This window comes from Chlorocebus sabaeus, chromosome 22 (assembly GCF_047675955.1).
Source record: "Chlorocebus sabaeus isolate Y175 chromosome 22, mChlSab1.0.hap1, whole genome shotgun sequence".
NCBI classification, from domain to species: Eukaryota; Metazoa; Chordata; class Mammalia; order Primates; family Cercopithecidae; genus Chlorocebus; species Chlorocebus sabaeus.
In genome coordinates this window covers 70,340,179-70,365,654 of record NC_132925.1, presented here as the reverse complement: position 1 = coordinate 70,365,654, position 25,476 = coordinate 70,340,179, and the positions used below count along the sequence as shown (strand labels likewise).

The window sequence follows — 25,476 nt, the reverse complement described above, 5'->3', positions numbered from 1 at the left end:
GAGTAATTTACAATATCCTGGATAACTGTCTAGGGACATGGTTATAATATAACTCACACTGGGATTCCAGTTAACGATATACTAGCCTCCAGTCTAGTTTCACCACGTGCTTCTTAAAGTGGAAGATTTCCAAGGTCCTTGCTTTTGAACAATTACCTTTATCAAATCAGAACAAACCCCTGACTGATTTTTAAATTTTATTGTTCTGAAGCCCAACTGCAAAAATAAGTGGCTGAGTGTTCAGAAATACAGCAGGAATATTACCCACTTGCTAATCTAGCTAGAAATTGCACTTCTCTCTAGATGACAGTAAAAACAGGTAACATTTATTGAGTACTTACTATGTGCCAAGCACTACTTTCAACACTTTTCATCTATAAATTTATTACTGTGCTCAAAAACCCTACGATGTGGGTCCAATTATTATGCCCATTTTTCAAATAAGGCAGAGAAGGATTAAGAAAATTATACAAAGTTTTCCAGTTGGTAGCGGTAGAGCCAGGTTTGAACCCAGGAATTCCGTCCCTACAGCCCAAGCTAACTGCTTTATAAGACTGAGATGCAGATTCGATAGACTTTTTGAATTAGAATAGAAGAAATATAAACTGAGGACACTTGATGTCACAGGAAAAGAGTGCCTGGAAATCAAAAGTTGTTACTGGAGTCAGACTATGTGGTGGACTGGTCAACTTTCAGAAGTCTGATTTTATTTTACTGATTGCTATTCTTTCGATAACCCTAAAGTTAGTGAGAGCAGACGGGACTGAAAGTGGGTAGAAGCAGGAGGAAGAAGAGATAAAGGTGGAACATGGGCTGCTTCAGGTATCCAAGGGAAGTAAGACAGTCACTTGCTTAAAGTTCTTCCCTGTAGAGGCCAAAGAGAATTTCATTTGGCGGTTTCTGTTTACAACACAAATGGCTGTATTGTAACACAATGCACACTTACAAAGCATTCATTCTTTCCTATCCATTAATTTACTTAGGTTATCTAAGAGATTCAGAACTTGAATGAGTGAAGAGACTAATTTCAAGTCTTACCATTGGAAAGGGTTAATTTATCGTGTTGAGTGATGACACTGGGGCCTCTGAGTGGATGAATGAGCGGTCAGAGGAGACCTAAGAGAATTCCAGTGACAAGCTCCACTTTGTTCCCTGTTCCTTGAAGTTAGGTGGGAAGCTTCACATGCACCAGGCACGAAATCAAACCTTCTCTGTGGTTACCTATTATCACCGATGGGTCTCTGAGTCATGGTTTCCTCTTTCGTCCCACTACTGTAGTCTATTCATACCTCTATTACAGTAATTCCATTGCCTGTGATAGTGGTTCATTGCTATACTCTTGATACGCAGCACAGTGCCTCATGTATACTAGGAGCAAGAGTCAGGTTTGTTGAATGACTGGATTAAAGATGCTCAACTAGACTAACACATGAAACTAGTCAATAATATGGATAAAAGTAATCATTAGTATTTATTGAACATGAATGAGCCAAGTGCTTACATGTATTATAACTTCATTTAATCTCTCAACGACTCTATAATGTAGGCATTATCCTGATTATCTCCATTTTACAGTTAAAGAAATGAGGCACAGAGAAGTGATTTCCTCAAGGTCACTTAGTTAGCCTGGACTTGACCCCAGGCCATCGTGATGTTAGAGTCAGATCTATAAACCCTGAACTGTATCTCTCCCTTTATTTTACTGTCCTGACTGAATGCAATCAGGCACACTATGTGTTCTCACTAATTCTTCTCAAATACTTTCCCACTATAGTGCCTCTCTCAGAACGGTACCTGCCCATAGTCACAAATCGCTGTAACCCCATTTCATAACCAGGCTCCCTCAAATGTCATTAAATCCTAGCAGTGGCTTTAAGATAGAAATAAATATGCAAGATGCTTGAATTAGCAAGGTTTCCCATTTTCCTCTTTCCCTAGCTTTAGAGTTGACTTGATTGCCTCATTAATCTCAAGGGAATGTGTTGCATTCACCACACGTCCAAAAGATGTGCAGCATTTCACAAAGCAGCAGAATGAAGACAATAAAACCCTGCATCTCCTATGCCGGGAGCTGCAGAGTGTGGACAAGAAGAAAATTGGTGCAAACGGCTCCTAGCTGTTTCTCCAAGATGTAAGAAAAAAGTGGAGAGAAATTTCTATTTGCTTATTTTCTTTTGTTTACATTAATATCATTCCACGCCTTTGGGAAATCAGAACTTTCTGGAATTTCTCAATTCTGGGATGTTTTGTTGAATTTCATTTCTTCTTACTAAAGATGATGCTGGCTTGGAGAAGAGATGTGCATATGGTATATTCCTCAAAACACGTATGTTCCCATCTCCAGAAGGAAACTAGAAAATATCATACAGCTACATTTCATTTATAGGGAGAGAGTGCTTCTAGAGGAGAAAGGTGGTTGCAGGTAACAGATGCCTGTCTGAATAAAATCATAAAAGCTTGCAGAAAACACATAACACCTTCTTCAAAAGACCTCAAACAGGAAATAATCAGGGTGCTGCTTTAACAATGGAGATACAAACTAGGACAAGACTGTCCATCAAGTAAATGAGTAGTACAGATCAGACATGGGGAAGGAAAAAAACCACAAAACAGTTCTGCGCTAAAAGTATGCTTCCCCTCGCTTTTTACAAATCTATACTATGTAGCTAGAAACCATGCATTGTATAAGAGATGGTTCTTCTTTTCAGCAAAGGAAGATAAAATTAGAAGGTATTCCTTCAATGAACATGTAGTGGCCCAGGGGCAGAAAAAGTCAATGGTAATCTTAGGGCATGATCCGCCTGCCTCGGCCTCCCCAAGTGGTGGGATTAGGGTTGAATCAACAGATGCTGTTTATTGCTCCAGGTGAGCAGTGCCATCGGGTTGATGTAAAGCACATTTCAAGGAGCTGCATTTCAACACTATCATGAGTGCTGCATAAGGTCAAGGGTGTGCCCAGAAAGCAGGCCCAGCCTATGCAGGTAGCTGCATAGGGTGTAACCAGAAGTGCAAGTAGCTGTGTTGTCCTCCAGGGACTCCCATGAGGAACTCTCTAACCTTGGCTTCTATTATACTTACGTTGAGACTCACGGCGAACAAGCTTTCCTTCCTTCCTTCCTTCTTTCCTTCCTTCCTTCCTTCCTTCCTTCCTTCCTTCCTTCCTTCCTTCCTTCCTTCCTTCCTTCCTTCCTCCTTTCTTCCTTCCTTCCTTCCTGATGGAGTCTCACTCTGTCACTCAGGCTGGAGTACAGTAGCAAGATCTCAGCTCACTGCAACCTCCGCCTCCCGGGCTCAAACGATTCTCCTGCCTCAGCCTCCTGAGTAGCCGGGATTACAGGTGCGTGCCACCATGCCTGGCTAGTTTTTGTATTTTTAGTAGAGATGGGGTTTCACCATGTTGGTCAGGCTGGTCTCGAACTCCTGACCTTGTGATCTGCCCGCCTTGGCCTCCCAAAATGCTGGGATTACAGGTGTGAGCCACTGCGCCTGGCCAGCTTAAAAGCTTTTTAAGGCATTGACCACTGCCCAGTGAAAAGAAAGAAATAGTCAACATCTATATTTTGTGAACAGGCAACAATATGAGTGAATCCATCAAATGGAGATAAAGAAAGCCCCATACTGACTTCTCAAGGCTGGGCACCCACCTCTAAAAGGATGCAGAGTCACAAGATACTATGGATTGGGGAGCAGATCCATGCCCCCAATTGTTCTTTCATTTCAACCATATGCCCCTGACCTTCAAGAGTCTTCTGTGTCCAGGGTCAAGCCCCATGTACCTCTCTGGTGCCCCTTGCTCCACGCCCCCTCTTCCCCCTCTGCCCTCTAACACACTACAACATCTGGCTGCATGGCCACTGCACACCCTGTTGCCTCCATATGGAACCCTTAGCCTCTTCCTTTTCCTGGTTAAGTCCTACTCAGTCTTCAGCTGTCAGCTAAAGAGTCATGTCCGGAGAAAGCTGTCCCTGATTCCCTCAGCCTAGGCCAGGTTCTTCTGATAAATAACTTCTCAGAACAGTGATTCTTTTCTTCAACTTACCTTAGTCTGCAACTACACATTTATCTATGGGACTATTTAATTTTGATCTTTTCCATGGGGCTGTGGGGTTTTGAGAGCTGGAAACTACTTTGTCTGCTTTTGGTCTCTATTGTTTCTCCATCCTTCATGGCACATTGTAGGGCTCAAGGAATATTTGTCGAGTAAAGAAACACTCAGTGTTTTCAGTTAACATATTAAGGACCAGAAAAAAGACAGTAGTACAGGCTATTATTCATCTTTTATTCTCTGTGAAATTAATCATTTATTCAAGATGAAAACTAGACTCCCCTGCTGAATAAAGTACCCTGTCCTCTGAGTCAGAAAGATTAAATATTAAAAATTTTATATAGGTGAATCACTTTTTGCTTTGACTGCCAGGGCACACCAAGTAGCTCAAAGCTAAATTTTGGATCTGCGCTTAATAACAGGTACTGTTTTGCAGGTGGCTCTGCGTAATGCATTTCTAAATAAGCATCCCCAAAGATGCAAAGCAGGTGTTCTTAGCTGCTGAACGCTTACAGACAGGAAGAAAAAGCAGGTGTTCCAAGGATCTTTCAGGGAGAAACTGCTTTATTAAAAAATTTTTTGTAGAGACAAGGTCTCACTCTGTTGCCCAGGCTAGAGAGCAATGGCTGTTCACAGGTACCCACAGTGCACTGCATCCTTGAATTTCTGGACTCAAGTGATCCTCTCACTTTGGCCTCCAAAGTAACTAGGGCTACAGGTGTGTGCCACTGCACCCAGCTGAGAAATATTATGTTAGATTGCAACTCACTGAAATCTGGCCAAATTATCTTCAGGCTCAAAAACCTCAAATGCAAACCTGTTTTTTTTTTTTTTTTTTTTTTTAATTATTATACTTTAAGTTCTGGGATACATGTGCAGAATATGCAGGTTTGTTACATAGGTATATATGTGCCATGGTGGTTTTATGCACCCATCAACCAATCATCTAGGTTTTAAGCCCCGTGTGCATTACGTATTTCTCCTAATGCTATCCGTCCCCTTGCCTCCAACTCCCCATTAGGCCCCGGTGTGTGATGGTCCCTTCCCTGTGTCCAGGTGTTCTCATTGTTCAACTCCTACTTATGAGTGAAAACATGCGGTGTTTGGTTTTCTGTTCCTGTGTTAGTTTGCCGAGAATGATGGTTTCCAGCTTCATCTATGTCCCTGCAAAGGACATGAACTCATTCTTTTTATGGCTGCATAGTATTCCACGGTGTATATGTGCCACATTTTCTTTGTCTAGTCTATCACTGATGGGCATTTGGGTTGGTTCCAAGTCTTTGCTATTGCAAATGGTGCTGCAACAAACATATGTGTGCATGTGTCTTTATAGTACAATGATTTATAATCCTATGGGTATATACCTGGTAATGGGATTGCTGGATCAAATAATATTTCTGGTTCTAGATCCTTGAGGAATCACCACACTGTCTTTTACAATGGTTGAACTAATTTATACTCCCACCAACAGTGTAAAAGCATTCCTATTCCTCCACATCCTCTCCAGCATCTGTTGTTTCCTGACTTTTTAATGATTGCCATTCTAGCTGGCATGAGATGGTATCTCATTGTGGTTTTGATTTGCATTTCTCTAATGACCAGTAACGATGAGCTTTTTTTTCATATGCTTGTTGGCCACATAAATGTCTTCTTTTGAGAAGTGTCTGTTCATATCCTTCGCCCACTTTTTGATGTTTTTTCTTTTTCTCGTAAATTTGTTTAAGTTCTTTGTAGATTCCGGATATTAGCCCTTTGTCAGATGGATAGATTGCATAATTTTTCTCCCATTCTGTAGCTCGCCTGTTCACTCTGATGATAGTTTCTTTTGCGCGCAGAAGCTCTTTAGTTTAATTAGGTCCCATTTGTCAATTTTGGCTTTTGTTGGCATTGCTTTTGGTGTTTTAGTCATGAAGTCTTTGCCCACGCCTGTGTCCTGAATGGTACTGCCTAGGGTAAACCTGATTCTATTATAAAGCAGACACCATCGCCATTGTGTTCGTTTCATATGGCTACTGTGACAAATTACCATACGCTGATGACTTAAAATGCCTGAAATTTGTCGTTCAGGTTTGGTGTTTGATCTGCTGGGGTTGATAAGCAAAATAATCCCTGGGAAAAATCTCAGAAGGGGGAGTGGCTTGATTAAACCAGCAAAATTGCTTTCTAGCAACAGCTGTGACTTGTATGAAAAGGGATATCAAAAACAACAACAACAACCCTACATTCTTTTCATCTATGGAGCAATCATATGTCTCAGGTACCATGGTTTCTACCTTACATTCATGATCAGATTTATTTCTCACCAATAACCCTACAAAGTAAGCATTTTGACACTTGAAAAAAATTCAGGCTCAGGAGGTTAAGTGATTTTCTCCAGGTCACTGACCTAGCAACTGGCAGAACAAGGGCTCAAATTCAGGTGAATGTGTCTCCAGAGTCACTGTGCTAAACTCCCTCTTTCTGAATTAGAGATGTTCGGGTTTCAGATGAGTCAAGATGTTTGATCTGCTGGGGTTGGTAAACAAGATAATCCCTGGAAAGCACTTCAGGGACCTGAACAGGATATGAGAATGGAGAAATGCCCAATAATATGTAACACTTATACTGTGGAAGACTATTTCACAGCCTCCTGTGTGGATTTAAGTAGGTAGTCTACTTTTACTCTGGTCTAATATTTAATTGGCCATCATCAGAAGAAGCCAAAAGCTCTTTGGAAAGAGAAAGGTGGATCCAAAAGAGCAGAGGAACTTTGTGAAGCAAAGACGCCAGGGAGGATAAATGGCCAACAATGTGTTACCAGATGTGCCCTCCCTGAGAACACTGGACTTGGCAGGGGTAAACAATGAGAGAGGAAGTCAGAGACGGAAAGGACCAGGGAAAGTTCAGGTCTCCCTCCCTCCCACGCCCTCACTCCCCATTGTAGCTCGCACTGAGTCAGCCCAGATGGGAAGAAGGCAGAGACCTCACCCACCCAGTGCCCAACCTACCCATGGCCTGGAAGTAAGTGAGGATGAGATTTGTGAGGGCAGCTTAGCTACACCCAGGCGCTACTTGGTCCCCCTTTTCCTCCATCCTCACATAGCTCCAGTGATGCCAGTAGTCGGATCTCTGGGAGAGAGTACACCAGCCAGGCCCTTGGATTCTGGTGCCAGCCCTAGTATTAATTACTGAATGACTTTGCATAAGGCACTTTGTATCTCTGGGCATTTCCCATATGAAAAGTCATCTGAGGTTGAATTAGATTAGGGATTGCACATACAAGTGCCAACAGAGGCCAGGCAGGTAATGAAAATGTAGCAGGCTCAGTACAGGATGGCAGGGAACAGTGGGGACTAGAGAGCACACGTTTTGTCCAGTGAGGACATCCCCAGTGTCTCCAGATCCTCCAATTTTTTCACGGGAAGCCACAATTCAGACCTTTATATAAAGTCTCCCAATCTTTAAGTGTTGGCAACAAACCAAGCCTGCAGGGCAGTTGGCAATCTTGAGTCTAGATGTGCCTTGCCCCAAAAGCTAGTCACTAGCCACATGTGACTATTTCATCTTAAATTAATTAAAATTAAACAAAAATTAAAAATTCAGTTCCTCAGTCACACCAGCCACCTTTCAACTGCTCAGCAGCCACAGGTATTAGTGGCTACCATATTGGATAACACAGATCTGAAACATGTCCAACTTTGTAGAAAATTCTCTCGGATTGCCCTGGCCTAAGTGATGTTTAAGATAACGTTCGGCTATTAAAACAAAAAATAAAGACAAAATGAAACAAATATTACTTTCTTAATTGATAGGAAACAACACTACTGGAATTTCATGGCATAACTTTAACACAAAAATGTCGGTGTCATTATTTTATTTTCACTCTGATGAGTTCCCTTCAGTTGCATTTAAATTGGTTTCTGCAGATCTGTTAATAGAAGCAGCCTGATACTTTCTAATCTGCTTCAACATACAAAGTACATTCATAGGGATTTGAAATCTAAACTTACATTAAAAGAAGAGGGGCCGGGTATGGTGGCTCACGCCTGTAATCCCAGCACTTTGGGAAGCCGAGGCTGGCGGATCACTTGAGGTCAGGAGATCGAGGCCATCCTGACTAACATGGTGAAACCCCGTCTCTACTGAAAATACAAAAAATTAGCTGGGTGTGGTGGTGTGCGCCTGTAGTTCCAGCTACTCAGGAGGCTGAGGCAGGAAAATCGCTTGAACCCAGGAGGCAGAGGTTGCAGTGAGTTGAGATCATGCCACTGCACTCCAGCCTAGGTGACAAAACGAGACTCAGTCTCAAAACAAAACAAACAAAACAAAACAAAACAAAAAAAAAAAAAAAAGGAAGGGGGCAGGGGAGACAGAAACCCTGCTAGGTGAGGTATCACTTCCATACAGCGCTTTTAACTGCCTGTGCAAGAGCCTCCAATGTGATAAGCTGCAATGTTTTAGGTCAGGAGTCAACAAACTTTTCTATAAAGGACCAGACTGTAAATATTTTCAGCTCTGTGGGCTATATGATCACTATGGCAATTATTCATTTCTGCCTTATAACATGAAAGCAGCTATCAACATGTAAGCAAATGTGCATGACTTTGTTTCAATAAAACTTTATCTGTGGACACCAAAATTTGAATTTTGTATCATTTTCATGTGTCAAATAGTTACTTGATTTCCCCCCACAACCATTTAAAAATGAAAAAGAAAAAAAATTCTTAGCTCAGGACAGTAGCAAAATAGGTATTGTGCTGAATTTGGCCCACAGGCAGTAGCTTGCAGACCTCTATGCCCTGAAAGCTCTCCGATGGAGAGACTGGTGAACCATAGGGCAGGGAGAGCTGAGCTCTGACTTATATATATGACTCACTGGGCATGAGTCCAGTGTAAGTTGTATAGTTAGCCAATGTTGTTCAGGAATGAAGGGAAGGACCATAAGGGCCCTTTTTTTGTGAGACAAAATTTATTGACATAGTCGGTCCTCATTATTTACAAATTCAAACTTGCCTACTGGTTAGAATTCATTTACAACCCCAAAATCAATACTCAAGGTACTTTAAAAAAAAATAGACACAGCATCTCGCTCTGTTGCCCAGGCTGTAGTGCAGTGGCACAATCATAGCTCACTGCAGCCTCAAACTCCTGGGCTCAAGTGATCCTCCTGCCTTGGCCTCCCAAAGCGCTGCGATTACAGGCATGAGCCACCATACTTGGTCTTTGCTCGAGGTATTTTTACAATCATTCTCTGACTTTTGGGGAACAGCAAAAAATTTGAGTCACACAATGCTCCTGTTCTCAGCTTAGGTATAACAAAATAAAACACTGCCCTTTTGTTTCAGCTCATCTTAGGTACACGTGTCCCTTTCATAGTCTATTTAGCAACAGGTTTTTCACATGTTGGTGCTTTTGGTTGGTGATTTTGCTGTTTAAAATGCCCCCCAAGGACAGTGCTGAACTGCTGAATTAGCTGTGGTCTGAATGTTTGTGTATTTCCAAAATTCATAGTTTGAAGCCTAATCACCAGTGTAAGAATGATAGGAGATAGGGCCTCTGGGACATGATTAGCTCAGGAGAACACGGCCCTCAGGAACGGGATTAGTGACCTCATGAAAGAGGCCCCAGAGAGCTGCCTTACCCCTTCTACCAAGTGAAGACACAATGAGAAGGTACCATTTATGAACCAGAAAGTGGACCTTTCTCAGGGTCTACCAAATCAAGTGGACTGTCAAGTGGCATTAACAGGACCCTCATCCATTGACGCCAAATGGGCTGTTGTCTTCATGGTGAATTTCCCAGCCTCCAGAACTGTAAGAAATACATTTCTGTTGTTTATAAGCTACCCAGCTTATGGTATTTTGTCAGAGCAGCCCAAATGGACAAAGTTCCTAAGTGGAAGACAGATACGATGTCCTTGTAAAAAAAATAGTATGTCTTAGATAAGCTTCATTCAAACACGAATTATAGTACTGTTGGCATGAGTTCAATGTTAATGAATCAACCATATATATTAAATAATGTGTCCTTAAACAGAAACACATTTAAAACAAGGTTATGTACTGACTGGCTGATGAGAATGTTGTGACGGGGTTTATAGCAGCATAACTCATTTCCCCCTAGGTGTGATGTTTCAGTATTTGCTAATTTGGTGTTCATGGCAACTTTATTGAATATAACTAGCTCAAATAATGAGAATTGACTGTATACTGACACTAAAAAGAAGTCATTGTGATATGTCGTATGTTCCTTTCTGGTACCTTATAAATTGCAGGCCGGGCGTGGTGGCTCACACCTCTAATCCCAGCACTTTGGGAGGCTGAGGCAGGCGGATCACGAGGTCAGGAGCTCAAGTCCAGCCTGACCAGTATGGTGAAACCCTGTCTCCACTAAAAATACAAAAAAAAAAAAAAAAAAAAAATTAGCTGGGCGTGGTGGTGCAAGCCTATAGTCCCAGCTACTCAGGAGGCTGAAGCAGGAGAATCGCTTGAACCCGGGCGGCGGAAGCTGCAGTGGGCAGAGATTGCACCACTGCACTCCAGCCTGGGTTACAGAGCAAGACTCCATCTCAAAAAACAAACAAACAAACAAAAACAAAAACAAAAACAAATTGTGTTTAAGCTTTAGTGAGAAAGGCTGAAACTATTTTAAATAAAGTTTTTGGATGACTTCATGATTTTAGGTTTCCATAATTCTGTGGTTCTGGTCTCCCAGATAACCAGGCTGTTGTCTGGTACTGTGTGTGGCAATAGAAAGTTATTTTAAAAGTCTTCACTTATAGGTCATTTATCTGCCAACCCACAAACTGTGCTCCAACTAGTGAAACACTTCAGCAGGACTCCACTGGAGACTTCACCGATGAACATTTTGCTGCATTGTACGTATTTAACACAGCTTTCTGGACTGTCTGGATGGTACTGCATACCAACCGTAATTAATGACTCAAATATAAGTATTCACTGCCTGTGTCAACCAGAAGACCTGGTACCTTTATTACATCCTTGGATGTGATTGTTATTTGCAAACACTGCATAAAAATCACTGGCTTTGTCTTCTGGAAATGCATCATGTAGGGTGGTCCAACAGAGGAAGTTATTTGGAAACGGAAGAGGATGTTGGGGACTGGATCCATTTGAGAGCTGAGGTTCAGACAGAGCCAAAAAAAAAAAGGTGTTTCAAATGCATTTAAAAGTATATTAACAAGTAAGCTGATGTGTCTTTGGGACACACACTCATTTAAAAAAATTAATGACTAACTTCTCTTGACCAAATACTATTTTTCTGTGATTACTTATGCAGTTACTGGTGTTAAGGTCCTCATCATGGCCTCAGCCTCTTCCCCCAAGCATTTCTAAATACTATATGACATTATAATGCTTCCTATGTGCCAGGCACTATTCTAGGCACTTCAAATATATAAGCCCATTTAACCCTCAAAAAATCTTATGAGGTAGGTACAATTATTATCGTTTTCATTTTATAGATGAAGAAAGTGAGGCATAGAGATGTCATGTCACTTTCCCAGGGTCACACAGCAAATTAGTGGCAGAGCCAGAATTTGAATTCAGGGAGTCTTGTTTCAGAGTCTTTTCACTTCACTCCCTATTGCTACACGGACTCTCAATAAAGCACTGAATAACTGTGCAGGAAACCCAACTCCAATGCAACAAGGACCTTTATACAGTAGTTCTTCTCACTAGCAGGAATATTCAACTCATTATTCTTTCTTTCATTTTCTTTCCCTTCCTAATTCTTTTATTTCGTTACTTCTTCTATCAAGGCCTCATTACGTACAGCAAACTTCACCCTTTTTGGCATACAGTCTGTAAGTTTTTGACAAACATATACAGTCACGTAACCATCATCACAATCATGATTGAACAGTTCTAGCACCTCAAAAAAGTCCTTCATGTCCCTTTGTAACCCTTATCCTTATCCCCAAAGTCAACCCTTATCCCCACTCCAGCCAAGGATGCCTCACTTTGGGGCATCCATAAGCCCCAAAGGATCTTTGCACAGATTTCAAAAATAGAACTTGAATTATATGCGCAATTTATAATTTTTTATTATCACTGTCTCTAACTGGAATTTAGTGTTTCTTCAATTGTGAATATAGGTAACAAACTATAGAAATATTAGCAGTACTTGTGACTCAGTCACCAATAGAAACCACAGATATTTTGAGATCACATCATGGTGGTTACATATATTGCAAAATATTGTTTATACTCCTGACAACTTTGACATTACAGTAGTTATTAGATCTATTACTAGAAATTGTTTTTTATTGCATTAATATATAAGAACCTTTGTTTTTATAATATATAAAATTTTTATAGTATTCAATGTTTTAGAAACTGTTATTTCAAAATAATTTGTTTAATTTTAAAAGATATTTTTCTAAGAAAGGGTTCATAAGCTTTGCCAACTTACTAAAGAAATCCCATTTTCTAAAGCATGGCCCTAAAAGAAATCTCATTTTGGCAAAACAAGTCATTCTTCACTTATCCCACCATCCTGGGCAACAAAGAAAGAAAACACACAAATAAGCAAAAAACGCTCTGGCTATTCATCAAGACAACATTTCCACCAAGTGAAAGATTAAGAAATAAATAAGACTCAATTACTGCCCAGACTGATGGAGGAACTACATATCTTTTTTTTTTTTTTTTTTTTTTTTTTTTTTTTGAGACAGAATCTTGCCTTGTCACCCAAGCCAGAGTGTGGTGGTGCCATCTCAGCTCTCTGCAACCTCCACCTCCCAGGTTCAAGCGATTTTCCAGCCTCAGCCTCCCAAGTAGCTGGGATTACAGGTGCGAACCACCACACTCGGGTAATTTTTGTATTTTTAGTAGAGACGTTTCACCATGTTGGCCAGACTGGTCTCCAACTCCTGACCTCAAGCAATCTGCCCACCTCGGCCTCCCAAAGTGCTGGGATTACAGGCATGAGCCACCACGCCCAGCCAGAATTACATATCTTTTCTTAAAGTTCTTTCTTTAAGCCAAATGATGCCACTGCTGTCTGCCGAGGAGGACTGTTCAACAGTACCACCTGCCGCTTCTATGGAAATCCGCAGGGACTACAAGGACGCTTGCCCTTCCAGTTCTCTGCAACTGCCACAGGGCTGACAGGGACCTCAGACAGAGGAACCAGCCATCTGTGAGCTCAAGAATGACTCTAAAAGGGAGAATGGGTTATCAGCCACTCTAAAGATCAGGCAGATTTACGTTCTCCAATTATTTGGGATTACTTTTAAATCAGGATTGTATTGTTATATTTATATTTATATATTTTTTAGAGACAAGATCTCGCTCTGTCACCCAGGCTGGAGTGCAGTGGTGTGATCATAGCTCACTGCAGTATCAAACTCCTGGACTCAAGCGATCCTCCCACTTTGGCCTCCCAAAGCAACAGGATTACAGGTGAAAGCCACAGCACTGTCAGGATTGTATTATTAAGGCACATGTGCCTTAGTCTGTCACCTCTGAATTGTTTCTCTCTTAACTTACTAATATAAGAAGCAAATCCACAGAAAAAGAGGGATGGAAATAAGCAATTTTCATAAGAAATACAGCCAATAAATATACAAAAATCCTTCACTGATAATCAGAAATAAATATTAAACAAATGAGATATTTTTTCTCCTATTAGATTGTCAGAAACAGAATTACTTTTATAAGACAAAAGAATTGAGGTAAGATATATGTTGACTACCTTAAATCCTAATGTAGGATTTAAATAAAAAAGCAACTTCTTTAAAAATTCAAAGGTGAATTTAAAATTTGCTTAGGAAGGTAATTTCTGAAGCTGATTTCAAGAGACAAAGCTAAAATAATGAATGTAAGATTCTAAATAACAAGTTATATAGATGCAATATAGAAAATTCATAGGTGCTGTTGACTTTAGCTTTGGTAATTAGGACTTGAACTATAACAGTCTTTTTTTTTTTTTTAATTTATTTATTATTATTAAACTTTAAGTTGTAGGGTACATGTGCACAACGTGCAGGTTTGCTACATATGTATACTTGTGCCATGTTGGTGTGCTGCACCCATCAACTCGTCATTTACATCAGGTATAACTCCCAATGCAATCCCTCCCCCCTCCCCCCTCCCCATGATAGGCCCCGGTGTGTGATGTTCCCCTTCCCGAGTCCAAGTGATCTCATTGTTCAGTTCCCGCCTATGAGTGAGAACATGCGGTGTTTGGTTTTCTGTTCTTGTGATAGTTTGCTAAGAATGATGGTTTCCAGCTGCATCCATGTCCCTACAAAGGACACAAACTCATCCTTTTTTATGGCTGCATAGTATTCCATGGTGTATATGTGCCACATTTTCTTAATCCAATCTGTCACTGATGGACATTTGGGTGGATTCCAAGTCTTTGCTATTGTGAATAGTGCTGCAATAAACATACGTGTGCATGTGTCTTTATAGCAGCATAATTTATAATCCTTTGGGTATATACCCAGTAATGGGATGGCTGGGTCATATGGTACATCTAGTTCTAGATCCTTGAGGAATCGCCATACTGTTTTCCATAATGGTTGAACTAGTTTACAATCCCACCAACAGTGTCAAAGTGTTCCTATTTCTCCACATCCTCTCCAGCACCTGTTGTTTCCTGACTTTTGAATGATCGCCATTCTAACTGGTGTGAGATGGTATCTCATTGTGGTTTTGATTTGCATTTCTCTGATGGCCAGTGATGATGAGCATTTTTTCATGTGTCTGTTGGCTGTATGAATGTCTTCTTTTGAGAAATGTCTGTTCATATCCTTTGCCCACTTTTGGATGGGGTTGTTTGTTTTTTTCTTGTAAATTTGTTTGAGTTCTTTGTAGGTTCTGGATATTAGCCCTTTGTCAGATGAGTAGATTGCAAAAATTTTCTCCCATTCTGTAGGTTGCCTGTTCACTCTGATGGTAGTTTCTTTTGCTGTGCAGAAGCTCTTTAGTTTAATGAGATCCCATTTGTCAATTTTGGCTTTTGCTGCCGTTGCTTTTGGTGTTTTAGACATGAAGTCTTTGCCCGTGCCTATGTCCTGAATGGTACTACCTAGGTTTTCTTCTAGGATTTTTATGGTATTAGGTCTAACATTTAAATCTCTAATCCATCTTGAATTAATTTTCGTATAAGGAGTAAGGAAAGGATCCAGTTTCAGCTTTCTACTTATGGCTAGCCAGTTTTCCCAGCACCATTTATTAAATAGGGAATCCTTTCCCCATTTCTTGTTTCTCTCAGGTTTGTCAAAGATCAGATGGCTGTAGATGTGTGGTATTATTTCTGAGGACTCTGTTCTGTTCCATTGGTCTATATCTCTGTTTTGGTACCATTACCATGCTGTTTTGGTTACTGTAGCCTTGTAGTATAGTTTGAAGTCAGGTAGCGTGATGCCTCCAGCTTTGTTCTTTTGACTTAGGATTGTCTTGGAGATGCGGGCTCTTTTTTGGTTCCATATGAACTTTAAAGCAGTTTTTTCCAATTCTGTGAAGAAGCTCATTGGTAGCTTGATGGGGATGGCATTGAATCTATAAATTACCTTGGGCAGTATGGCCATTTTCACGATATTGATTCTTCCTATCCATGAGCATGGTATGTTCTGCCATTTGTTTGTGTCCTCTTTTATTTCACTGAGCAGTGGTTTGTAGTTCTCCTTGAAGAGGTCCTTTACATCCCTTGTAAGTTGGATTCCTAGGTATTTTATTCTCTTTGAAGCAATTGTGAATGGAAGTTCATTCCTGATTTGGCTCTCTGTTTGACTGTTACTGGTGTATAAGAATGCTTGTGATTTTTGCACATTAATTTTGTATCCTGAGACTTTGCTGAAGTTGCTTATCAGCTTAAGGAGATTTTGGGCTGAGACAATGGGGTTTTCTAAATATACAATCATGTCATCTGCAAACAGGGACAATTTGACTTCTTCTTTTCCTAACTGAATCCCCTTGATTTCTTTCTCTTGCCTGATTGCCCTAGCCAGAACTTCCAACACTATGTTGAATAGGAGTGGTGAGAGAGGGCATCCCTGTCTTGTGCCAGTTTTCAAAGGGAATTTTTCCAGTTTTTGCCCATTCAGTATGATATTGGCTGTGGGCTTGTCATAAATAGCTCTTATTATTTTGAGGTACGTTCCATCAATACCAAATTTATTGAGCGTTTTTAGCATGAAGGGCTGTTGAATTTTGTCAAAAGCCTTTTCTGCATCTATTGAGATAATGATGTGGTTCTTGTCTTTGGTTCTGTTTATATGCTGGATTATGTTTATTGATTTGCGAATGTTGAACCAGCCTTGCATCCCAGGGATGAAGTCCACTTGATCATGGTGGATAAGCTTTTTGATGTGCTGCTGAATCCGGTTTGCCAGTATTTTATTGAGGATTTTTGCATCGATGTTCATCAGGGATATTGGTCTAAAATTCTCTTTTTTTGTTGTGTCTCTGCCAGGCTTTGGTATCAGGATGATGTTGGCCTCATAAAATGAGTTAGGGAGGATTCCCTCTTTTTCTATTGATTGGAATAGTTTCAGAAGGAATGGTACCAGCTCCTCCTTGTACCTCTGGTAGAATTCAGCTGTGAATCCATCTGGTCCTGGACTTTTTTTGGTTGGTAGGCTATTAATTATTGCCTCAATTTCAGAGCCTGCTATTGGTCTATTCAGGGATTCAACTTCTTCCTGGTTTAGTCTTGGAACAGTGTAAGTGTCCAGGAAATTATCCATTTCTTCTAGATTTTCCAGTTTATTTGCATAGAGGTGTTTATAGTATTCTCTGACGGTAGTTTGTATTTCTGTGGGGTCGGTGGTGATATCCCCTTTATCATTTTTAATTGCGTCGATTTGATTCTTCTCTCTTTTCTTCTTTATTAGTCTTGCTAGTGGTCTGTCAATTTTGTTGATCTTTTCAAAAAACCAACTCCTGGATTCATTGATTTTTTGGAGGGTTTTTTGTGTCTCTATCTCCTTCAGTTCTGCTCTGATCTTAGTTATTTCTTGCCTTCTGCTAGCTTTCGAATGTGTTTGCTCTTGCTTCTCTAGTTCTTTTAATTGCGATGTTAGAGTGTCAATTTTAGATCTTTCCTGCTTTCTCTTGTGGGCATTTAGTGCTATAAATTTCCCTCTACACACTGCTTTAAATGTGTCCCAGAGATTCTGGTATGTTGTATCTTTGTTCTCATTGGTTTCAAAGAACATCTTTATTTCTGCCTTCATTTCGTTATGTACCCAGTAGTCATTCAGGAGCAGGTTGTTCAGTTTCCATGTAGTTGAGCGGTTTTGATTGAGTTTCTTAGTCCTGAGTTCTAGTTTGATTGCACTGTGGTCTGAGAGACAGTTTGTTACAATTTCTGTTCTTGTACATTTGCTGAGGAGTGCTTTACTTCCAATTACGTGGTCAATTTTGGAGTAAGTACGATGTGGTGCTGAGAAGAATGTATATTCTGTTGATTTGGGGTGGAGAGTTCTATAGATGTCTATTAGGTCTGCTTGCTGCAGAGATGAGTTCAATTCCTGGATATCCTTGTTAACTTTCTGTCTCGTTGATCTGTCTAATGTTGACAGTGGAGTGTTGAAGTCTCCCATTATTATTGTATGGGAGTCTAAGTCTCTTTGTAAGTCTCTAAGGACTTGCTTTATGAATCTGGGTGCTCCTGTATTGGGTGCATATATATTTAGGATAGTTAGCTCTTCCTGTTGAATTGATCCCTTTGCCATTATGTAATGGCCTTCTTTGTCTCTTTTGATCTTTGATGGTTTAAAGTCTGTTTTATCAGAGACTAGTATTGCAACCCCCGCTTTTTTTTTGTTCTCCATTTGCTTGGTAAATCTTCCTCCATCCCTTTATTTTGAGCCTATGTATGTCTCTGCGTGTGAGATGGGTCTCCTGAATACAGCAGACTGATGGGTCTTGACTCTTTATCCAGTTTGCCAGTCTGTGTCTTTTAATTGGAGCATTTAGTCCATTTACATTTAAGGTTAAGGTTGTATAACAGTCTTTTATTTCTACCTACCCCCAACCCTCTGCTTTTATGTACTTTACCTCTCCTTACCTCTCTACAGCCAGACAGTGACTTAGGCAAATAGGAAGGTAGGTGATGGGCTATTATTGCTTTAAAAAGCTTTCATCTCTTCCATGGTTTTTCGTAGTGTTATTATCTCTCATCAGTAGTTAATTTATATAGTATTTCCATGATGCCTTCTTAACAACATCCAGTGTATTAGCGTCACCTCCTACTTACATGGTAAATTCATTTCAACACTGCATTGGCCAGAAAGGACATGCAGTAAAAGTTAATCAATTCTACTGCCGTAAGAAACACACATGGAGTTAAAGTTCACAAGAAACAGAAGCTAGAGAACTATCAGCAAAGTTGAACTTGCTGCTTATTAGTTCACGATCACACTCCCCCAAGGTGAAGAGAGACATTGTCACCTGAAACCAGTGCTAGCAGTAGTTATCCTGTTCGCACAGCATACCCTACTGCCCACGGGGGAAAGTTCACTTCCAATGCACAATATTTAATTGAAAAATTAAATATTGACCCTGCTGGCCAGCCTACACCTAAATCTCGTCTCTAATCGATCTGCAGTTCAATAATATGCATATCTTCTTTTGCCCCTACCTTTCGTGATGGCTTCAGCTGAAACATCAAAGTGTTTCAAAAGATTAATAATAGTGCCACCTTGGTGCCAGGTGCAGTAAATTCCCAATTCATTCAATCCTCACAGTGATGTTTTGCACTTGATACAAAGTAGATGCAAAATAATGTTTTATAAAAGCACCACAATGGGGTAGGTATTATTTTTAATTTTTTTCCAGAAGACTTAGAAGGATTAATTAGTAACTCTCCAAAGACCCCAAAGCACAGTAAGTGGGGGAGCCAAGAGTTGAATCCCATCTAACTCCAGAGGATATGCTTAATGACTACACTATATTACCCTCTTATTCTTTAATGCTAAAATAAGCTTTCAGCATTAAAAAGAAATGAAACTGTCAGATGACAATTTGTTTCAAAGTCTACCATAACAGGTTAGGCCTTTTAATACCTTTAATACCACAGCTTTTACTAAAGATTGATCAAGAACTCAGGCCATTTCCTAAATACCTCACACAAAGGCAACTCTAAGCAAGTGCTAATTAAAATAGGGCATACGCCATGTTATCAATAGGAATCCGAAGTTAAACAACAGAATGGGGTAAGTGCGGAGCTTCTGGCATATGCTGGGATGTAACAAGCCTTCTCTTTAAATCAGGTGTTGCACCCATATAGTTTGCTAAGGATAAGGTATGAATAAGGAAATGCTGGGGCTGTAATGAGTAGGTTTTCATTATTGTGGATTTGAAACAAACTTTTAAAACTGTGTGTATGTGTGTGTGTGTGTGTGTGCATGTGTGTGTGTGTTGGGTAGAGGATTACGGAGATTAACATTCAAAAGACAGTCAACAGAGAATAGTCCAGAGGTGGAAGGAATTTACAACTTAGGCTTAGAGTATTTTCACATTAACACCAATCTATTGGTAATGCCTGCCTGGAGTCCTATTTCGGGAAGTATTGTGAGACCTGAGTTCTATAAAGAAAGGGTGCTGTGTTGATTAATAATGTCTGTCCTGGCAGGGGAAGGGAGGGTAGCATATTAACTGCATAGTTGCTTTTCTCAGGACTAGAACATTCACAGGAGTGCCATATTTGTTCATTATCACAGAGCTATCTCAGAACTGCCAACCAGGACTGAAAGGAAAGATCACACTGCAGACCCAGGATATTTAAATCAGAAAATAATTTGAACCGTGAAAACACAAGGGTCTATGGGATTTATCCTCAGATGTAATAAGATAAGCCCACAGATGCGCTTGGGGGCTGAGATGACAGAAAGGCCACTTGGCTGAGAAACAGGAGGGAAAAAGAGCCAAGCAATATGGCTGAGAATTTGTTCTCCATACTGGTACAAGAGAGCTTCGTAGATTTGCTATTTCTTTGGCTCAGCCTCATAGGTTTTGGAAATGTGACTATTTATAGGGATTCTTATTTTTCTTATTTCTTTCACTCATCTCTTAAAAGTTTTAAGCAAAGTCTACTTGAAAAATGTCAGCCTGTCTCAGGTGTGCAAAGAGAAAATTAAGTTTTGTCAATGTTTAGTCAGAATATAAAACGAGGGGAAAACTGACCTCTGGTGGTAGATTTGGAAAATCCCTAATACAAAGATTTCCAAAAAGTGATCCAGGAAGCATTAACCCCTCAACATTTTCCATGGGAGGAGGGCTCTGTGGTAAAAAGAACTCTGGGAAACAATTACATATTATATAAATATAAATATATAATATAATATAATATAAATATATTTATATTTATATGTTATATAATATATTGTTATATATTATTTAATATACCTGATTTTTGGCAACTCATGGTGTTTAAGTCCTTAAGAATTCCTGCAGAAGAGAAACTATTTAATGCCTTTTAATTCAGCATTTCCTAAATTTGTTTGAATATAAACATGAACTATATTTTAAAAATGAACCTAATATTTTGGGAGACATGAACCTTAGGGAGAAGAATATAAGATCACGTTTTCCCCATCCAATATGGAGAATTCCTTTCAGAGCTCTTCTCTGATAAAACCTTAGAACACTTGTGTTTTTATATGTAGCCTTCCCTTCCATGTTCTCCTCCATGACTGTGTTCAGTAAGAAGCTGGTTAAATGTTTGTTTGTTTGTTTTTTGTTGTTCTTTTTCTGAGACGGAGTCTTACTCTGTCATCCAGGCTGTAGTGCAGTGGCTCCTTCTCGGCTCACTGCAACATTCACCTCCCAGGCTCAAGTAATTCTTCTGCCTCAGCCTCCCAAGTAGCTGGGATTATAGGCATGCGCCACCACGCCCAGTTAATTTTTGTATTTTTAGTAAAGACTGGGTTTCACCATGTTGGCCAGGCTGGTCTCAAACTCCTGACCTTGAGTGATCTGCCCACCTCGACCTCCCAAATGCTGGGATTACAGACATGAGCCACCACGCCCAGCCAAGGAGCTAGGTAAATGTTAAAGAATAATTTCCCAGTTAGAGACAAATAATTTACATATTTCAAGTTAACAAGCATCTACTGAAGAAAAGCTAGTAGCTGTATCAGTGCACTCAAGCTTTTCAGTTGTAACTATGCATTAGAAATCTTAAAAAGGTCAACATAGTTTATAGATGGCTCTTCTAATACAGAAGCTCTTCAGAGCTGGGAGTTGGTAAAACAGTGGCTCAGACTATTTTGTGCTCTGGGGCCATATAATTTTGGGGTTTGATGACAACCAGTTCTGCATCTCACCAGCTGTGTGACCTGGGGCATATTACATAACCTCTCTGTTCTCAGTGATCTCATCTGTGAAATGGAAATCACAATATCTCCTAGTTCTGCTGGGGATTAAATAACTTAACCCTTGTAAAGTTCTTAAAAGAACAAGTGTAACTCATTTAATCCCCAGCAGAACTAGGAGGTACTGTGATTTGACAGTTGGCTAGTAATTTGTTGTTTCTTAATTTGCACCACTAAAGTTAGGTGTATGAGGCATCATTTAAAACGAAAACAGGCCTGGCCCGGTACTCACTCCTGTAATCCCAGCACTTTGGGAGGCCGAGGCAGGTGGATCATGAGATCAGGAGATGGAGACCATCCTGGCTAACACAGTGAAACCCCGTCTCTACTAAAAATATGAAAAATTAGCTGGGCGTGGTGGCGGGCACCTGTAGTCCCAGTCACTGGGGAGGCTGAGGCAGGACAATAGTAAGAACCCGGGAGGCAGAGCTTGCAGTGAGCCGAGACCACGCCACTGCACTCCAGCCTGGGCGGCGGAGAGAGACTCCGTCTCAAGAAAAAAAAAAAAAGAAAATAGATTTTTTTTTCTTTTAAAAATATTGTACTTTTGTTTTAGATCCTGAGACTACTAAGAAATTTTAGCTGATTGTCACTAAAATGTATTACGGTGGTATTTTAAACTATTAACACTTTTTCTTTGGAAAAACCAGGAAAGTTTTCCTCTTCTTAATATTAAAAAAAACTGTGGTAAAACAGATAAAACACAAATTGATCATTTAAACCATTTTTAAGTGTACAGTTCAGTGCTATTAAGTACATTCACGTTATTGTGCAAACATCACTCTCATCCTTCACTAGAACATTTTCATTATCTCAAACTGAAACGCGGTGCCCATTAAACTGTAACTCCCCATTCCCTCTTCCCTACAGCTCTTGGCAACCACCACTCTGCTTTCCATCTCTATGAATGTGACTACATTAGGTACCTCATATAAGTAAGATCACACAGTATTTATCCTTTTGTGACTGGCTTATTTCACGCAGCATAATGCCCGCAAGGGTCATCCATGTTGCAGCATGTGTCAGGATTTCATAATACACACCATTTTGGCAGCTTTTTTCACTCTTTTACTTCATACATTTAAGAGATCTACCTGACACTTTTTAAAGGTCTCACCGTATTCTATCAGATGTAAGCACCATCATTTATCCACTCCTCTCTGATCAGCAACCATACAAATTGCTCCCATAATTTTGCTATTATAACAATGCTAATGTGAACACACTTGTGCATACATCATTTTGTATTTCAGATAGTTTAACTGGAAGATAAATCCCTAAAAGTTATGCTACCTGGTCAATAAGAATGTGCATTTAGAATTTTGATAAGCACTGCCAAGCTAACTTCTAAAAATATTGCCCTTACTGGTATTCTCATCAACAGTATACAAGAGCCTTTTTGTCCATATCCTTCCAATGAGGAGTATTTAAAATATTTTTTGTCCTTGCCAGTCTCATAGGTGATGAGCATGGTTATTTAAAATAGGTATCCCGACACAAAGAAAAGATAAATATTCACGGTGATAGATATCCCAATTACCCTGATTTGATCATTACACATTGTATACATGTATCAAAATATCACATGTATCCCTAAAATGTGCAAAACTATGACATATTAGTACAAAATCCACATACATGAAATAAAAGAGGCATAAGGGAGGACTTGCTGGTATGCAATGCGGGCAGAAGGGTGCTCGGGGTGAAATTTGAGGGCATCAGAGTCCTCTGACTGTATTTGGAGACTGCTTCTTCTTTTTTTTTTTTTTTTTTTTTTTGAGATGGAGTCTCACTTACTCTGCTGCACAGGCTGGTGTCCAGGGGCACGATCTCTGCTCACTGCAGCTTCTGCCTCCCGGATTCAAGTGATTCTCCTGCCTCAGCCTCCCAAGTAGCTGGGATTACAGGCATGCACCACCATGTCTGGCTAATTTTTGTATTTTTTGTGGAGACAGGGTTTCATCATGTTGACCATGCTGGTCTCAAACTCCTGACCTCAAGTGATCCACCCACCTCAGCCTCCCAAAGTGCTGGGATTACAGGCGTGAGCCAGCACACCCGGGCCTGGATGACTCTTCTTATTGATCCAAGGCAGAGAACAGTATTCCAGTACAATCAGGACTAGAAAGAGTTCTGCTTGGTACTATAATCAGGACTGATATTGAGTAGAAATGCACACATACAGCTGTGCTTGGTTAAGATACTGGCAATTCCACCATAGTGGTTGGCAACTGACCAGTCCCCTGAGCCCCACTGTTGAATCCCAGCCACCTCCCCACAATCCAGCACCTCAAGGGTAAAATCTACTGCCAAAAGAGACCCTTTTAGACCCTGCCCAGCACTATGGCCAATGCCTATTTAGGCTGATCCTTATTTGTGCTGAGAGGCTGTTAATGGTTTCAATATTGCTCCTGCCTACCTGGGTCTAACTTTTTGTAAGACTCCCTTCTATTTCTGAGCCTCTAGCACTGTTGTAAAGATGTTGTCTGTCTATTTCAATTACAAGATCCTGTCTTTCTCATTCATTCTTTCACTCTCAAAGTGTTTATTGAGTACCTCGTATATGGCAATTGCTGGACCAGGATCCCAGAATATTACTGTGAAGAGGGCAAATGCTGTCCCAGGCCTCAGGGAACTTATACACCAGGAGGGAAGGCAGGTGAAAAGTAACTGAAGAGACAAATTAATTCCTGCTAGTAATGAGTGCTATAGAGAAAACAAGGAAGGCTCTAAAGGTGAGTTAATGAATGACTAACTTCTGCCCTCATTGCATATCTGTGCATCCTCTCTTGTACCTACTTTAAATAATCAAGTTCAGCACCTATCAGACTGGCAAGGATGAAACAATTTTGGAATACTCCTTGTTACAGGGATATGGAAAAACAGGCTCTCACATTCGTTGTTGATGAGAATGACAGTGGACACAATATTTTTGGACGCTCACTTCTCAGAGGGAGCTCCTTTAGTAGAGAAGCCAGAGAAGCCCCATTCTGAGACTTAAAGGAAAAAGACACAGGAACAACGGAGGGTAAGAAGCCAGGCAGCACTGTGCAGTGGGTGCAAAAAATCCAAGTGGAAAATCACTGCTTATGTTTTAGAGGGAATCCAAAGAAGGCAAGAATGAGCACAGGGAGCTAAGGAGGTGAGGTTAGAGACAATGTCTGGGACCAGGTCAAGTCCAGCCTTACAGATTACAGCAAAGAGTTTAAGACGGTCTTATTTGTAACTTAAGAAAAGTCCTGCATCCTTTAAGTCTGTATTCTCCGATGCTTCTCAAGGTACTCGAATCAAGGAGACAATCAGTAAGAGTTTGTTTGAGAAGTACACTGATCCCCTGTAGCTTTCTTCCATCTCTGCCTGGCACCCTTTAGTTCCTTTGACAGCTGCTTGAACAGTACAAATACGCCCAGAGTTAAAGAACTGGTATCTTCCACTTCCCCAACATCTGTTATGCTCTTCCACATCTTTGCCCCCTTTAAAACAAACAAATGAAATTTCCATCCCTGAGTACACTTTACTCAATGATAAAATCAACCAATAATTACTGAGCACTTTCTATGTGCTCAGCATTCTTTCAAGTGCTTTGCCTTGAAATATTGACTCATTTCATCTGCTGAGCAACTCTGTAAGGTAGGTTTTAATATCTCCCACATTTTACAGATGAGGAAACTGAGACAGAGGGAGATTAATCATTTTGACCACAATCGTGCAAGTGGTAAGTGGTAGGGCAAGATCTCCAGAGTCGACGTCCTTGACTGCTACATCTCTCCAGCAGGCGCCAGCATCTGGAACTGCAATGATTTCACCAGAGGAAGCATTTTGAGACATAAAATGCTGTTCCTAACTGTTGCACATTTCACTTACGTGCAGTTCATAGTTTTGCATATTTTACATCGATGTTCTTCAAACCGTTTTTGTCTGTCAGATATGAACTTCTGAGAGCATCTCATGAAGAAACATTTTGAGACCTCATCTGGTTGTGTTGCCTACATGCCTGGCAGTTTGGTTTCTATAGCACTGCTACCATTGTGACAATGCTTGTGCAACTGTTCAAATATTCCATCCTCTTCTTATTATACTATAAAAGCAGTGGAAAATGGAA

At 40.4% G+C, this 25,476-nt stretch overlaps 1 protein-coding gene across 1 annotated transcript in view; it reads right to left on the bottom strand.

The window, feature by feature from the left end:
• FRMD4B (FERM domain containing 4B) overlaps positions 1-25,476 on the bottom strand; it is a 363,826-nt gene that overhangs the window by 235,611 nt on the left and 102,739 nt on the right. The window lies entirely within an intron of this gene.